Below are 16,339 nucleotides of genomic sequence, written 5' to 3' on the forward strand. Positions count from 1 at the left end.
TGTTTTAATGAATGCTTCTTAGGTGTTTCATAGTGGTTAGAGCGAAAGCCTCAGCAGCCTGAGGTTGTAGGTTCAAATCCCACACTGCTCCATTCAATCCTCCCTTGCCTCAGGTAGATAGATTGTGAGCCCACCGGGACAGATTGGGAAAATGCTCGAGTGGTTTACAATCAGGTACTCGCAGTATGTAAATCAGGAAGGCAGTCCATAAATCCCTAAAATAAATAAATATTTCTGATATTTGAATTTCAGTCCTGTTAAATATGTATTTTTTTAATACTGTTTCATGGAAGGTCCTTTTATTAAGTTTCAATTTGCTGATTTCAAGTTTACCTCATTTCTGCGTAGTTAGGGTTTTTTTTTGCCTATGATCTGATTAGAAACTAGTGACTTGATCACGTTTGAAAACCCAGCTGGGTTAATTGCTCCATGCTTTGAGGCATTTTACCCCGTAACAATATCATCATCATCATAATCAGTTTATATACCGCAAGGCTGTAAAGTTCTATGCAGTTTACAATGGTTAAAAAAAAACTAAAAGAAGTTGAATAGAACTAAAAAAGTTAAAAGCCAATAATTAGATACATTAAAATGATTAAAATAGTGCATAATAAATTTTTAGAAATTACCTGCCTAAATACTTCGAAAACAGATGTTTTTAGATGTCTCCTAAATTTCCCATAAGTGTCAGTAAGCAAAAGCAATTATTCTAAATCCTTACTCCATAACGCTGCTTGATATGGGAAAAGATTTTGATGATGTTTTTTAAGTTTACATCCTCTAACAGGCGGATAAACATAATTCAGATGCGAGTTTCTCTTATGTCTGTTGGTTGCAAAAGAGAAAAGCTCAATTATATATTTGGGAGCTAAACCAAATAAAGCCTTAAAACAGAAGCAACCAAACTTAACCTTCACCCGCGCCTCCATTGGCAGCCAATGCAGTACGTGATAGGAGGGTGTTACTATATAGACTAGGGCAGGGGTGCCCACACTTTATGGGCTTGCGAGCTACTTTTATAATGACTAAGTCAAAATGATCTACCAACAATAAAATTAAAAAAAAACACAAAGCACACTGAAAGGCAGAGAAAATGTTAATTATTCATATTCCGGGTTTTTTCAAAGAGGTCACGGCAGATGACTCTATGCAATGTCACCTCAGTAACAAAATACAAAAATAGACAAATACACCCCCTCCCTTTTTACTAAACCACAATAGTAGGTTTTAGCACAGGGAGTTACGCTGAATGCCTCGCGTTGCTCTCAATGCTCATAGGCTCCCTGCGCTAAAAAACGCTAATGCGGTTTAGTAAAAGGGAACCATAGTGCAAAATATAGACAGCAGATATAAATTCTCAAAACAGACACATTTTGATCACTAAATTGAAAATAAAATCATTTTTCCTACCTTTGCTGTTTGGTGATTTCATGAGTCTCTGGTTGCACTTTCTTCTTTTGACTGTGCATCCATCTTTCTTCCTTTCTTTCAGCTTCCTGTATGTTTCCTCTCCTCCAGACCTCGTTCTCTCCCCAAACTTTTTCTTTCTGTCTCCCTGTTCCCCCTTCTTTCTGTCTCCCTGTATGCCCCCTTTCTTTCTTTCTCCGTGCCCTCCCCCAAGCCACTCGGTTTGCTGCCACCGCCATCGGGGAATAGCCCCCAAGCCACCGCCGTCCCAAGCTTTCCCTGCAGAAGCGTCACGCTGACCAGCATTCCGCTCCCTGATGTCAATTCTGACGTAGGAGAGGAAGTTCCGGGCCAACAAGGCATTTCTCCTCATTCCATCCAGCCTGAGCCCCATCTCTCCTTGATCCAGCATTTCCCTTCTGTGTCTGTCAGAATTACCATTCCACCTATTTTCCAGCATCACCCTTCTTTGTGTCCATCTCACCTATATCCCTATCTCACCACTTTTTCAGAATCTTCATTTGTCTCTGTCCTTGTCTTTACCCCATGTTCACCATTTGCCCTTTCAATGTCTTTATCTCCCCCCCCCCCCACTTTTTCAGCATTCCTTCTATGTCTCTATTTCACCTCCTCTTCATGTCCCCTCTGTATCTCTATCCTTATTCAGTAGGTCCTGCTTACTCTTTCTCTTCTTTGTGTCACTATCTCCATTTTCAGCTTTCCCTCCTTTTCCTTTGTTAATGCACCCGGTAGCCAGAATCTTTCCACCCTCCCTCCACTCCGGCCCAGCCCAGTATGAAATATTTCCTTTTGTTTCCCTCCCCTCTCTCTTTCTCTCTCTCTTCTGCTCCCTCACCCACGAGTCCTGCATCTGGCCCTCTCCCTTCTACCTGCACCTGGAAAAACCCCCCTGCTCCGCGGCTCTCTTCAGCAACTCGTCAGCAGCGGTGATCAAGACAAGCTGCCGACATCGAGGCCTTCCCTCTACAGTCCCGCCTTTGTGGAAAAAGGAAGTTGAAACAAGCGGGACTCGCAGAGGGTAGGCCCCGACGTCAGAAGCTTGTGTCGATCGCTGCTGCTGAGTTGCCGAAGAGAGCCGCGGAGCAGGGGGTGTGGCCGGAAGCAGGTAGAAGGGAGAGGGATATAGGAAGGCTGTAGAAGCTCCGGAGCATGACACCGACCCTGGCCAGGATGATTTCTTTTTCAGGCTGCTGCTGCTGCTGCTGCCACGCTCCCCCCCCCCCCCCCCGAAATGACAAAAACAGCCTAATGCCCGGCGTCGGCGTCTTTGACGTCGGGGAGAGGAAGGCTGATAGGCCCGGTAGATCGGGACGGCAACACGAGTCTATCATAGAGCCCGGGATGGGCTCTGCGATCGACTCACGTTGCCTTCCTGAGCTACTGGTTGTTCGCGATCGACGCGTTGGGCACCCCTGGACTAGGGGTTCCTATTACTATGCTGCGTTAGCGTTTTTAGCGTACGCAGCATTTTAACGCACGCTAAACCTGCGCTACGCGGCTAGAACTAACGCCAGCTCAATGCTGGCGTTAAGGTCTAGCGCACGGGGCAATTTAGCGTGCGCTATTCTGCGTGTTAAAGCCCTAACACGGCTTAGTAAAAGGAGCCCTAGGAGTAGATATCTCAGTAGTACATAATTCCACTGTGGGTTTTTTCTAGTTTATAATAAACTAGTCATTAAGCCCGTTACATAAACGGGTGCTAGAATATATGTATGTCTGTCTTTCTGTCTCTCTCCCTCCCACTGTCTCTCTCTCTCCCTGGCTCCCTTTCTCTGTCTTTCTGTCCCTCTCCCTGTGTCTTTCCTCCAGGTATTTCCCTTCCCCTCCAAGTCCCTCTGCAGCAGTATCAGCTTTTTCTCCCACCCCCTTCCCTACTCTTAGCACGATGTGGCCTGCTCCTTTTGGCCCCTCCCCCTTCCCTCCCGCGGTGTAGCCTGCTCCAAGGGCCCCCCCCCTTCCCTTATCGTGTTTCCCGCAGGCAGGCCAGCTTCTCCCTGCACGTACCGTTTTTTTTTTTTTCTGTTTCCCTCCCTCGCGTGGCTGCCTGCCTGGTCCCACTGAGCGGCTCGCAGCTGGAGTCTCTTTCGGCGCTTCCCTGCCCGGTCTGTGGTCTGGCCTGCTCTGGGCGAGTGTCGCAGGGCTCCTCTCGATCCCCGCCAGCGTCAGAAGCCTTCTCCGACGCTGGTGCGGCTCATGAGAGGAGCTGACACCGCGATCTGGAGAGCAGGGAGTCCAACGCTGGCGGCTGGGAAGCAGTAAGGCTGGGGACTCGCACATGCGCACTCCTGCGGCCACGGACCTACATCTCACAGATCAGAGATCTCGGAAGCACACAGTTGAGTGCGCATGCGCGGCTAGGGCTTTTATATATATAGATAAATAAACCACTCTCCGAGATCTCTTGCATTCCATGTATTAGGTCAGTGTATCACAAACTGTGTGTCTCCTGAGATCCCAAGTGTGGCGCGGCACACTGAGGAGGAAGAGGCAGAGCTTGGGTGGGCCTACGGCACAGCTTGGGAGGTCTGTGGTTGGGGTACTCAGTTGATATTTGTTAGACTTACGGGGTACTTAGCTTGTAGTAGTTGAGACTTAGTCAAAAATAGAAAAGAGGCAAACAATCTCGTCCTAATTAGAAGATTGAGTGACTAAAAAGAATATATCAGCAATAATAGAAGAGTCACTCTAAATGGTGTAACTCCAAAAATATTAAAGCTGCTTCTTCTACTGTAATTGAAACTTATGCTCAGAGCCGCTGGATTTCAGAGGGAGTAAAACTTTTGCAGTCAGGATGCGACTTTCTGAAACTTCAGGAGGCTTCATTACCCAATGTTAAGGGGTGCAGGAGAGTTACATCGGTTCCCTGAAGCAGGACCGAAACGTGGCACATCGGAACCAGTGAATTCCAAAGCTAAGTTTTATCTCTTCAAGCGAGGAAAAAAAAAAAAAGGCACGGACTTTGATTCCTGGGGGCAGTTAGTGGAGGCAATAGACGAATATCAAATCTGCTACTCTACAATTTTTGTGACATTTTTTGTTTTCCTTTTTTACCATGGACCCCTGACGAAGGTTTGTCCGAAACACGGACCGTGTCGGGTCCCTTGATTGGTAAAAGGGTTTGCATATAATTATTTTGTCACAATAAATTTTGCCTACGTCTTGTACAGATCTGCAGTTTTGTTTTGTTATCTCTTCAAGCTACATATGTAAGATAAGAACATAAGAACATAAGCACTGCCTTTGCCGGGTCAGACCAGGGGTCCATCGTGCCCGGCAGTCCGCTCCCGCGGTGGCCCCCCAGGTCCATTTTCTGTAAGTGTTCCCTACCTAACCTAACCTAAAATGTCCATACCCTGTTCGCTCAATGTCCTGTAAGGTAAACCTTTATCTGTACCCTGTTATCCACTTCGCTTCCAGAAAGTCATCCAGTCCCTTTTTGAACCCCAGAATTGTACTCTGTCTTATCACCTCTCCGGGAAGCGCGTTCCAGGTGTCTACCACCCGTTGAGTGAAGAAGAACTTCCTTGCATTCGTTATGAATCTGTCTCCTCTCAGTTTTTCTGAATGACCTCTTGTTTCTGTTGTCCCTGCTAGTCTAAAGAATCTGTCCCTCTCCACCTTCTCTATGCCTTTCATGATTTTATAAGTCTCTATCATGTCCCCTCTCAGTCTCTGCTTTTCCAGGGTAAAGAGTCCCAGCCTGTCCAACCGTTCGGCATATGAAAGGTTCTCCATGCCCTTTATCATCCTCGTTGCTCTCCTCTGGACCCTCTCGAGTATTGCCATGTCCTTCTTGAGGTATGGCGACCAGTATTGGACGCAGTATTCCAGATGTGGGCGCACCATCGCTCGATACAGTGGCAGGATAATTTCCTTCGTTCTGGTAGTGATACCTTTTTTGATAATGCCCAACATTCTGCTCGCTTTTTTTGAGGCCAGCTTGGCCTTTAGAAATCCAATAGCGATTAACATCATCATCTTGACACTGTATTGAGCAATGCAATGATTGGGTGGTGAGGCGGTATTTTCGCCTTCATGTCTCTGAGCATAAGTTTCAATTACACTAGAAGAAGCAGCATTAATATTTTTGGTGTTAAGGCATATAGAGTGACTTTTCTATTATCGCTGTAGTAGATGAGAAGCACAGCTGTAGGCAATCAGTAGGCGCCAGCGCCGCTCCTTCTCTCCGGCCCTCGTCCCTGCTGCCACCCCCTACCGGCGTCTCAGGGCCCATCTGGAGGGCCTCTGTGCATGCGCAAACGTCGGCGCGTGATGTCATCATGGTGACGTCCGTGCACCTTCGGGTGCCTCGAGCCGTAGCCTTTACTGTGCTCCGGCTCGAGAGACACTGTATTAGGTGAAACACACGACAGGAAAGACGCAAGCAACAGCCATTTCGGTGATTGATCCGCATTTGTGGAACGCTTTGCCAGGGTGCTTAAAGATTATGCAGAGAGAAAATGCCGTTTAAGAAGCAATTGGAAACATTTTTATTTCTGGAAAGCTTTTTTGTTAGCTCTGTATAGCATGACATTTTACGGTTCATTGAGGATGAACCACTTTACCAGCATTTGCTAGTTCTAGCGAGTATACAGTATATAGGTTTAGAACAAATGCTAGGAGGTTCTTTTTTACCCAGAGGGTGGTGGACACATGGAATGCGCTTCCGGAGGCTGTGATAGGCCAGAACACATTGCAGGGTTTCAAGGAAGGTTTAGATAAGTTCCTAAAAGATAAGGGGATTGAGGGTTACAGATAAAAGAAGAGGTAGGTTACAGAAATGGACAGGAACCACATTACAGGTCATGGACCTGATGGGCCGCCGCGGGAGCGGACCGCTGGGCGCGATGGACCAATGGTCTGACCCAGTGGTGGCAACTTCTTATGTTCTTATAGAAGTATTATGCTAGTTTTACCTATTATCTATGGAAGAATAGGATAGGATCCATATATTATATGGAAATCTGGATAAGATGTATATGTCGTACGATGTTCAAGTATGCTATGAATGTGTATGTTTTCTATTGTAACCCACTTAGATGTTAGGCGTGGAAGACATTTTTAAAATAAATAAACTCTGACCCTATGCTACCTATCCCGTACATACAGTAAACTGTGAATGACAACTGCCAGATCATATTTCGATGGCCAATGGTACAAGTTAATGAGAGCTGTTTTTTTTATCATTGATGATACCTTAAGTCTTCATAATTAGTTGCCTGTCCTACTGGACCCCCAAACTACGAGCAGCTTCTTGGGCCAGGAGAACAAATCCAATACTGTTGGGAAGGTCATCAGTACTCTTCATAATCTACCTAGGAAGAGACACCCATTAAAAAAAAAAATAAAAAAAAATTTAACACGCTAACCACAGTCTTTGATTCCAGTTATTGAAAGTCAAATGCTCAAAGCAATTGCGTCGGACAGCACACACTTTTCGGAAGTAATTAAAGGCAATGCAAGAGTTTGGGGACATCCTACATGCTGACTTACTAAAGATTCATCCACAGGGGAACAAGAATAGCTCAGAGAGGAGTTTTTTTTTTAGCAAAGTTATTTTTTTCCTGTCCATTCTTTATCCATGTCTAGTGAGAGCGGAGTGCAGGTGAGATTTGAACTAAATACTCTTCCACCCTGATGTTTTGCTCTCACGATCTCAGAAGAGGAAGAAAGGGTGTTTTCTTTTGCAACAAGATTGAAAATAACCTCTTCTGGTCTTGAGCACACCGCTCTTCCCCCTGCTTCTGAGACACTCTTAGTCAAAGGAAGAACCATGGGAAACCGCATTGTAAAATATAAGAAAGGGATACTAGGATCCAAAAGGGAAGGAAAAAATACTCAACAGGTTCAAGGATCACTAAAAAGTTGACTTTATAAGGATGCATTTGAATCTTGAGGGTCGGCTTTATAAGGACCCATTTGAATCATGTTACCTTCTGAAGGCTTCCTCTCTTCTAACAAGAAACTTAAAGGATAACAATTTCATCCCCTTTTGTTCTAAACCTTCTATGTTTCTCCTTTTCTCTAATTTATTGTACACTTCCCCCTCTGTATTCGCGGTTTCCGTATCTACGGATTCACTTATTCGAGATTTTAAATCAAAAATTCCTTTTTCTTTTTTCGGGCTATTTTAAGCCCTATATGCCCCCCCCCCCCCTTTAAGCCTTACCTGGTGGTCTAGCAGGTTTTCGGGGCAGGAGCAATCTTCCCACACTCCTGTCCCGTGCAGATCGCTCATAGGAAATGGTTGCCTTGAGCTCTCGTAGTCTTGCGAGACTACGACGGGGATATATATTTCTTTCTTTCTTTCTGTCTTTCTCTCCTCCAAACTTCATTCCATTCCCCAACCAACATCTCTCTCTGTCTCTCCAGGAGTCCCTCCCTCCTTTGTCCCAAGTTAGTGCCCCCTTCCTCCATCCCTTGAGTCTCCCATTCATGCCCCCTCCCTTCCTTCTGTGTCCCGCGTTCATGGCCCCTCCCCCTCACTGCTTTCCAGATTTTGTCCCCTCATGAAGCTAACCCCCCCTGAAACTGACCCGCGCTGAAGCTTGCCTGCCCGGAACCTTCTCTCCAACATCAGAATTGATGTCGGCGGGGGTAGGGGGAAGGCTTGTGGGCCGGTGGCGTGCAATCACTGCATGCACCTGGCCCTTCCTTGCCCGGAGTTGCGGAGGTGGCGGTGGAAGATTTAATGGAACTGTTGGGTTGTGGTAGCGGTGGCAGTATTTTTACATTGCGCGGTTTCTTGGCAATCGACTCACGTTGCCATCGCTTGGTAGATTGCGATCGATATGTCTAAGTCTTGTGTGTATTGAGTATTGCTGGTACCCAGAATTTTAATTTGCACATCGCTTTTAAATGAGATATTGCAAACTTGAAACTTGAGAAGCAAAAATTACATCTCTATAATTGTGGAAGAGAACCCGATATTTCCATAGTAAGACAACAAACCAAAACGATAGAAACTGTGGAAAACTGACGTCCCTGGTGCAGGCTTTATTCAGTCTATAAAATCAGAAAAACAGTCCACATGTATACAAGATGAACACGGATCAAAACTCAAACATTGCCTTCTTTAATTACTTCAGAAACGTTTGTGCTGTCCAATGCAATTGCTTTGTGCAATTTGACTTTGAGCGCGTGGATTGTTCCGATTTTATAGACTGAATAAAGCCTGCATCAGGGACGTCAGTTTCCAGAGTTGCTTTTGTTTTGGTTTTTTTTTTAAAATCTCTCTATCTCTGCCGAATGGAATAGCAGGTCTTGCTCTTCTCTCACCTTTGATGCGCGACGTTTGTGACCTAAGCAAATTGATACGTCGTATTGTTTGGTCTGCTGCACTATATTCTGCTCACCAATAAAAGATTTCCTCGCAAAAATAGAAGGAAAAGGAAGACTAGACATTAATTTTACAATAACCGTTCATGAAAGAGGCGGATGGTCTGCAGGGTCTAGCGAGAGAAACAGGTGAGCGCAAACATAGAAGGAGAATTCGCTTTCATTGTGTTAAGCATCAGTCACCAGTGATTAAGCCTTTCGCAAAGTCATTTGATGTCAGTGATAATAACAACACTTTAATAGTAATTGCAGTGTCTATTGGTATTTAAACAGCAGCACTCATTATTAGCATCATGGCAGACCACTTCTGACGGTATGAAGAATGATGCCTGCAGAATGTAACAAGACCTAATGAAGTAGTTAAACCTGCATTAAGCCTTTTTTTTTTTTCTGTGTCTGTGTTTTATATAAAGCTATTTTTATTCTGAAAATGAATTACAGATTCACTTCATTAAATATGGCTGCTCCCACATTTAACTACCTCTCTATCTTCTCTCTGGATTGTTGATGTGCACAATATCTGCCCCATTAAAAAAAAAAGAAAGAAAAAAGCACTCGCCCCCCTGCCGATGATGGCCCTCCCCAATGAACTGACACTAGGAACTGACCCCCACCTGCAGCAGTGAAAATGGCAGAAGGAATGCCCACTCCCTCCTGCCCTGCCGGCTCCACCCTCCCGCGCAAGAAAAAATGGCAGAAGGGATGCCCACTCCCTCCTGCTATGGCGACTCCCCCCCCCCCCCCCGTGAGAGAAAATTGACAGGAGGGAAGCCCACTTCCTCCTGTCAAAGGAGGCCTCTCTTAAAAATCCCCTTCCCTATCTATTCCTCCCCCCAAAAGGCAGGGGGATTTAGCAACATGTAGAGCAGTGGTCTCAAACTCCTTTGCGGGGCCACATTTTGGATTTGTAGGTACTTGGAGAGCCGCAGAAAAAATAGTTAATGTCTTATTAAAGAAATGACAATTTTGCATGAGGTTAAACTCTTTATAGTTTATAAAACTTTCCTTTAACAGTTAAAAAGAAAGATATATAAACTATAAAGAGTTTTACCTCATGCAAAATTGTCATTTCTTTAATAAGACATTAACTATTTTTTCTGCGGCCCTCCAAGTACTCTATTTTTCTGCAGCACTCACATTTAAAGTTTAATATCTTTTCTTTCTCAAAACTGACACATTTCAATCACTAAATTGAAAATAAAATCATTTTCCTATCTTTGTTTGGTAATTTCATCAGTCTCTGGTTGCACTTTATTCTTCTGATTGTGCATCCAATATTTCTTCCCTTCTTTCAGCCTCCTGTATGCTTCCTCTCCTCCAGACCTCATTCCCTCCCCCAACTTTTTCTTTCTTTCTCTATGTCTGTCTTTCTCTGATTCCGTGTCCCATTTTTTGCTTTCTTTCTGGCTCCCTGTCCCCCCCCTTCTTTCTTTCTTCCTTCCTGCCCTCCCCCATGCCATCGCCGCCAGGGATGGCATGGGGATGGCTGCTACCGCTGCCACCATCGGGAACAGGCCGAGATCTCCCTGCTTCTCTTCTCCACAGGGCCGACCAACTCTCGCCGCCTGATGTCAATTCTAATGTCAGAAAGGACGTTCCGGACAGCCAGGCAGTGATTGGCTAGCCAGAACGTCCTCTCGACGTCAGAACTGACGTCGGGCTGTGAGAGTTGGTGGCCCCACAGGGAAGAGAAGCAGGGAGATCAAAGAACACGGTGCCGGCCTGTTCCCCGATGGCAGCGGTGAGAAGGGAAGGGAAGCAGATTGGGCACCACTGCTCTAGACGAGCCGCGAGCTGCACTCTAGGGAGAACAGTGGAGGGTGGCCAGCTGTGCACCCCCTTGGGGCGTGCACCCGGGGCGGACTGCCCCCCCCCTTGGTACGCCACTGGAGCAGCAGCGTGTCTGGCCGGCTCGTTCCGTTCAAAGCCACGGGTTGCGGCTCCTTGTGAGATCCGCGCCTGCGTCTGAAGCCTCTCTGATGTTATGACGTCAGAGAGGCTTCTGATGCAGGAGTGGATAGCGCAAGGAGCCGCCAACCCGCGGTTTTAAACGGAACGAGCCGGCCAGACACTCTGCTGCTCCAAAAGGAAGAGAATGATCCAGTCTAGACCGCGGGCCGCAAATAAAACCTGGAGAGCCACATGCGGCCCGTGGGCCGCGTGTTTGAGACCGCTGATGTAGAGTATCTTCTTGGCTTAGTTGAATACAAAAAATAAGACAATATACTCCACTCAAGAGTCAACAAAGACAAACTATAAAAAAGTGAAGCATAAGAACATAAGAATAGCCTTACTGGGTCAGAACAATGGACCATCAAGCCCAGTAGCCCGTTCTCACGGTGGCCAATCTAGGTCACTAGTACCTGGCTAAAACCCAAGGTGTAACAATATTCCATGCTATCAATACAGGGCAAGCAGTGGTTCCCCCATGTCTTTCTCAGTAACAGACTATGGACTTTTCATCCAGGAAATTGTCCAAACCAATAGGTATGTCCAAACTAGCAGGTATGTATTATCTCAAAGACAAACTATAAAAAAAAGTGGAGCATAAGAACATAAAAATTGTCTTACTGGGTCAGACCAATGGTCCATCAAGCCCAGTACACCGTTCTCACGGTGGCCATTCCAGGTCATTAATACCTGGCCAAAACCCAACATTCCATTCAGAATCCTAAAGAACAGCAAGATTCCAGAATCTCAAAGAGTAACAAAAGATTCCGGAATCTGAAATAGTAACAACATTCCAATGCTACCGATTCAGGGCAAGCAGTGGCTTCCCCCATGTCTTTCTCAATAACATACTGTACTTTGAACTTTTCCTCCAGGAAATTGTCCAAACCAGCAGGTATGTATTATCTCAATGAAATCTCAAAAACTCATCCTTGTATCATCATCATATTAAAAATGTGCTGAATGAATCTGTCTCCCAATAAAAGGTTTAGAATTAGATCATATTATACAGGAGAGTGGAAAGACCTCAGACTCCTCTTGTCCAGCTCACAACAGAGCAGCACAGGCAAATCTACTCAATGGCTGTCTTGTCATTCCCTGGTCTACCACCCTCTCCAATAAATATACAATCAATCGGCACATTTTTAATATGAAGATGACACACGGATGAGTTTTTGAGATTTCATTGAGATAATACATACCTGCTCCACTTTTTTTTATAGTTTGTCTTAGTTGGATACCAGCCATAATATTGAGATAAGTGAACAATTATTTTGGACATGTGTTGAAATAGTGTGTCTGATTGTTAAATGCTTATACTAAGCAAATTCTGCTTGATAAAAGTGTTTTCGGTGTTATTACTGTTCTTTATGATGAAGATAATGACGACGATAATGTTTTTTTTGTATTTTGAAGGGGTGTGGAGCTTTTCTAGACCAATGATTGACTGCGAGTCTGCACTTTTCAGTTAAGTGCTATGCTACAGAACTCCTAGTACATCGAGATCTTTTTACATTACATTACGTTAATTGACTTCTATTCCGCCTTAACCTTTCAGTTCTTGGCAGATTACAATAAGAGGTATCTGGACATTCCAGGGAATTACATTTCAAAGTTTATTATTAGACAGACATTGGATTAGCATTGCAAAACATATTTCCTAAGTAACATTGTTTTGATTTCTTTCCGGAAGATTCTATAATCTGAAATGGAATCTAAGATTCTGATGACGTCTTTATCTAGTTTTGCCACTTGGAATGACAGTAGGCCTTCTAACTTTTTTTTTAACCTTTTTGGTTTTTTGATTGAGGGGTAAGTGAAGGGATTCATGTTTCTCCGAGGCCTTTTTGTGTCTTTCAGTGTAAGTCTATTGTTCAGAAACATTGGGGCATAGCCCTATAGTGCTTTAAACAACAGGCAATGGAATTTGAATAAGATTTGGCCTTTCACTGGGAGCCAATATGTTTTGGCTGGTGTTATGTGGTCTTATTTGTTCGTGGAAAAGATTAATCTTAGTGCTGTATTTTGTATAGAGTGCAACTGTATTATCATCGATGCTGGACATGGTTAGGATTACCAGAAGTCCGGATTTCCCCAGACATGTCCGGGTTTTGAAAAGCTTTCCAGCTAGCAGCGACGTCGGGACGGCATCTGCGCATGCATGGACGCAAAGCAGTGACATCACGTGCATGTGCACATGTGTACGACATCATCGCGCCACACCAGCGCATGAGCAGATGCCCTCCCGACAAGTGAACAGGTTGAGGGGGCGGGGCTGGGGCAGAATAAGGCAAGACTCGGGCGGAACAGGGCGGTCCTGGGGCCATGGGTCCGGATTTTCGTTCCGGAAAATCTGGTAACCCTAGACATGGTAGGTACAAGAGGTTGCAATAAGCTATCATTCCCAAGATTAGGGAATGTACCAGGAGACAAAATTGTGGCTCCTCAAAAAATTTGTCTTAGCTTGCGCATCATTATAAGGATTTTCGGACAACATTGTTGATCTGTAATTGAAGAAAGCCACACAAGGCTAATCATACAAAGATTAGGTAACTAAATGAAGGAAGGAGTCTCAGAGTTGCCACTCCAAGGATCATAGTAATATTATCCATATAGGAATTGTGGCATGGGTTTCTTTCATCGATCCAAAACCTTCATATATTGCAGTGACTTTTTTCATCAAATCTAATAAATTATTACCACTCAAAATTTTTTTATTCATTATAGAAAAGTTTTTTCTTTTTATATTTTTTCCATATAGGAATTGTGACATGGGTTTCTTTCATCGATCCAAAACCTTCATATATTGCAGTGACTTTTTTCATCAAATCTAATAAATTATTACCACTCAAAATTTTTTTATTCATTATAGAAAAGTTTTTTCTTTTTATATTTTTTCCATATAGGAATTGTGGCATGGGTTTCTTTCATCGATCCAAAACCTTCATATATTGCAGTGACTTTTTTCATCAAATCTAATAAATTATTACCACTCAAAATTTTTTTATTCATTATAGAAAAGTTTTTTCTTTATATATTTTTTCCATATAGGAATTGTGACATGGGTTTCTTTCATCGATCCAAAACCTTCATATATTGTAGTGACTTTTTTCATCAAATCTAATAAATTATTACCACTCAAAAATTTTTTATTCATTATAGAAAAGTTTTTTCTTTATATATTTTTTCCATATAGGAATTGTGACATGGGTTTCTTTCATCGATCCAAAACCTTCATATATTGTAGTGACTTTTTTCATCAAATCTAATAAATTATTACCACTCAAAATTTTTTTATTCATTATAGAAAAGTTTTTTCTTTTTATATTTTTTCCATATAGGAATTGTGACATGGGTTTCTTTCATCGATCCAAAACCTTCATATATTGTAGTGACTTTTTTCATCAAATCTAATAAATTATTACCACTCAAAATTTTTTTATTCATTATAGAAAAGTTTTTTCTTTATATATTTTTTCCATATAGGAATTGTGACATGGGTTTCTTTCATCGATCCAAAACCTTCATATATTGTAGTGACTTTTTTCATCAAATCTAATAAATTATTACCACTCAAAAATTTTTTATTCATTATAGAAAAGTTTTTTCTTTATATATTTTTTCCATATAGGAATTGTGACATGGGTTTCTTTCATCGATCCAAAACCTTCATATATTGTAGTGACTTTTTTCATCAAATCTAATAAATTATTACCACTCAAAATTTTTTTATTCATTATAGAAAAGTTTTTTCTTTATATATTTTTTCCATATAGGAATTGTGACATGGGTTTCTTTCATCGATCCAAAACCTTCATATATTGTAGTGACTTTTTTCATCAAATCTAATAAATTATTACCACTCAAAATTTTTTTATTCATTATAGAAAAGTTTTTTCTTTATATATTTTTTCCATATAGGAATTGTGACATGGGTTTCTTTCATCGATCCAAAACCTTCATATATTGTAGTGACTTTTTTCATCAAATCTAATAAATTATTACCACTCAAAATTTTTTTATTCATTATAGAAAAGTTTTTTCTTTTTATATTTTTTCCATATAGGAATTGTGACATGGGTTTCTTTCATCGATCCAAAACCTTCATATATTGCAGTGACTTTTTTCATCAAATCTAATAAATTATTACCACTCAAAATTTTTTTATTCATTATAGAAAAGTTTTTTCTTTTTATATTTTTTCCATATAGGAATTGTGACATGGGTTTCTTTCATCGATCCAAAACCTTCATATATTGCAGTGACTTTTTTCATCAAATCTAATAAATTATTACCACTCAAAATTTTTTTATTCATTATAGAAAAGTTTTTTCTTTTTATATTTTTTCCATATAGGAATTGTGACATGGGTTTCTTTCATCGATCCAAAACCTTCATATATTGCAGTGACTTTTTTCATCAAATCTAATAAATTATTACCACTCAAAATTTTTTTATTCATTATAGAAAAGTTTTTTCTTTTTATATTTTTTCCATATAGGAATTGTGACATGGGTTTCTTTCATCGATCCAAAACCTTCATATATTGTAGTGACTTTTTTCATCAAATCTAATAAATTATTACCACTCAAAATTTTTTTATTCATTATAGAAAAGTTTTTTCTTTTTATATTTTTTCCATATAGGAATTGTGACATGGGTTTCTTTCATCGATCCAAAACCTTCATATATTGCAGTGACTTTTTTCATCAAATCTAATAAATTATTACCACTCAAAATTTTTTTATTCATTATAGAAAAGTTTTTTCTTTTTATATTTTTTCCATATAGGAATTGTGACATGGGTTTCTTTCATCGATCCAAAACCTTCATATATTGTAGTGACTTTTTTCATCAAATCTAATAAATTATTACCACTCAAAATTTTTTTATTCATTATAGAAAAGTTTTTTCTTTTTATATTTTTTCCATATAGGAATTGTGACATGGGTTTCTTTCATCGATCCAAAACCTTCATATATTGCAGTGACTTTTTTCATCAAATCTAATAAATTATTACCACTCAAAATTTTTTTATTCATTATAGAAAAGTTTTTTCTTTTTATATTTTTTCCATATAGGAATTGTGGCATGGGTTTCTTTCATCGATCCAAAACCTTCATATATTGCAGTGACTTTTTTCATCAAATCTAATAAATTATTACCACTCAAAATTTTTTTATTCATTATAGAAAAGTTTTTTCTTTTTATATTTTTTCCATATAGGAATTGTGACATGGGTTTCTTTCATCGATCCAAAACCTTCATATATTGCAGTGACTTTTTTCATCAAATCTAATAAATTATTACCACTCAAAATTTTTTTATTCATTATAGAAAAGTTTTTTCTTTTTATATTTTTTCCATATAGGAATTGTGACATGGGTTTCTTTCATCGATCCAAAACCTTCATATATTGTAGTGACTTTTTTCATCAAATCTAATAAATTATTACCACTCAAAATTTTTTTATTCATTATAGAAAAGTTTTTTCTTTTTATATTTTTTCCATATAGGAATTGTGACATGGGTTTCTTTCATCGATCCAAAACCTTCATATATTGCAGTGACTTTTTTCATCAAATCTAATAAATTATTACCACTCAAAATTTTTTTATTCATT

The sequence above is a fragment of the Geotrypetes seraphini genome, chromosome 8, assembly GCF_902459505.1.
Source record: "Geotrypetes seraphini chromosome 8, aGeoSer1.1, whole genome shotgun sequence".
NCBI classification, from domain to species: domain Eukaryota; kingdom Metazoa; phylum Chordata; class Amphibia; order Gymnophiona; family Dermophiidae; genus Geotrypetes; species Geotrypetes seraphini.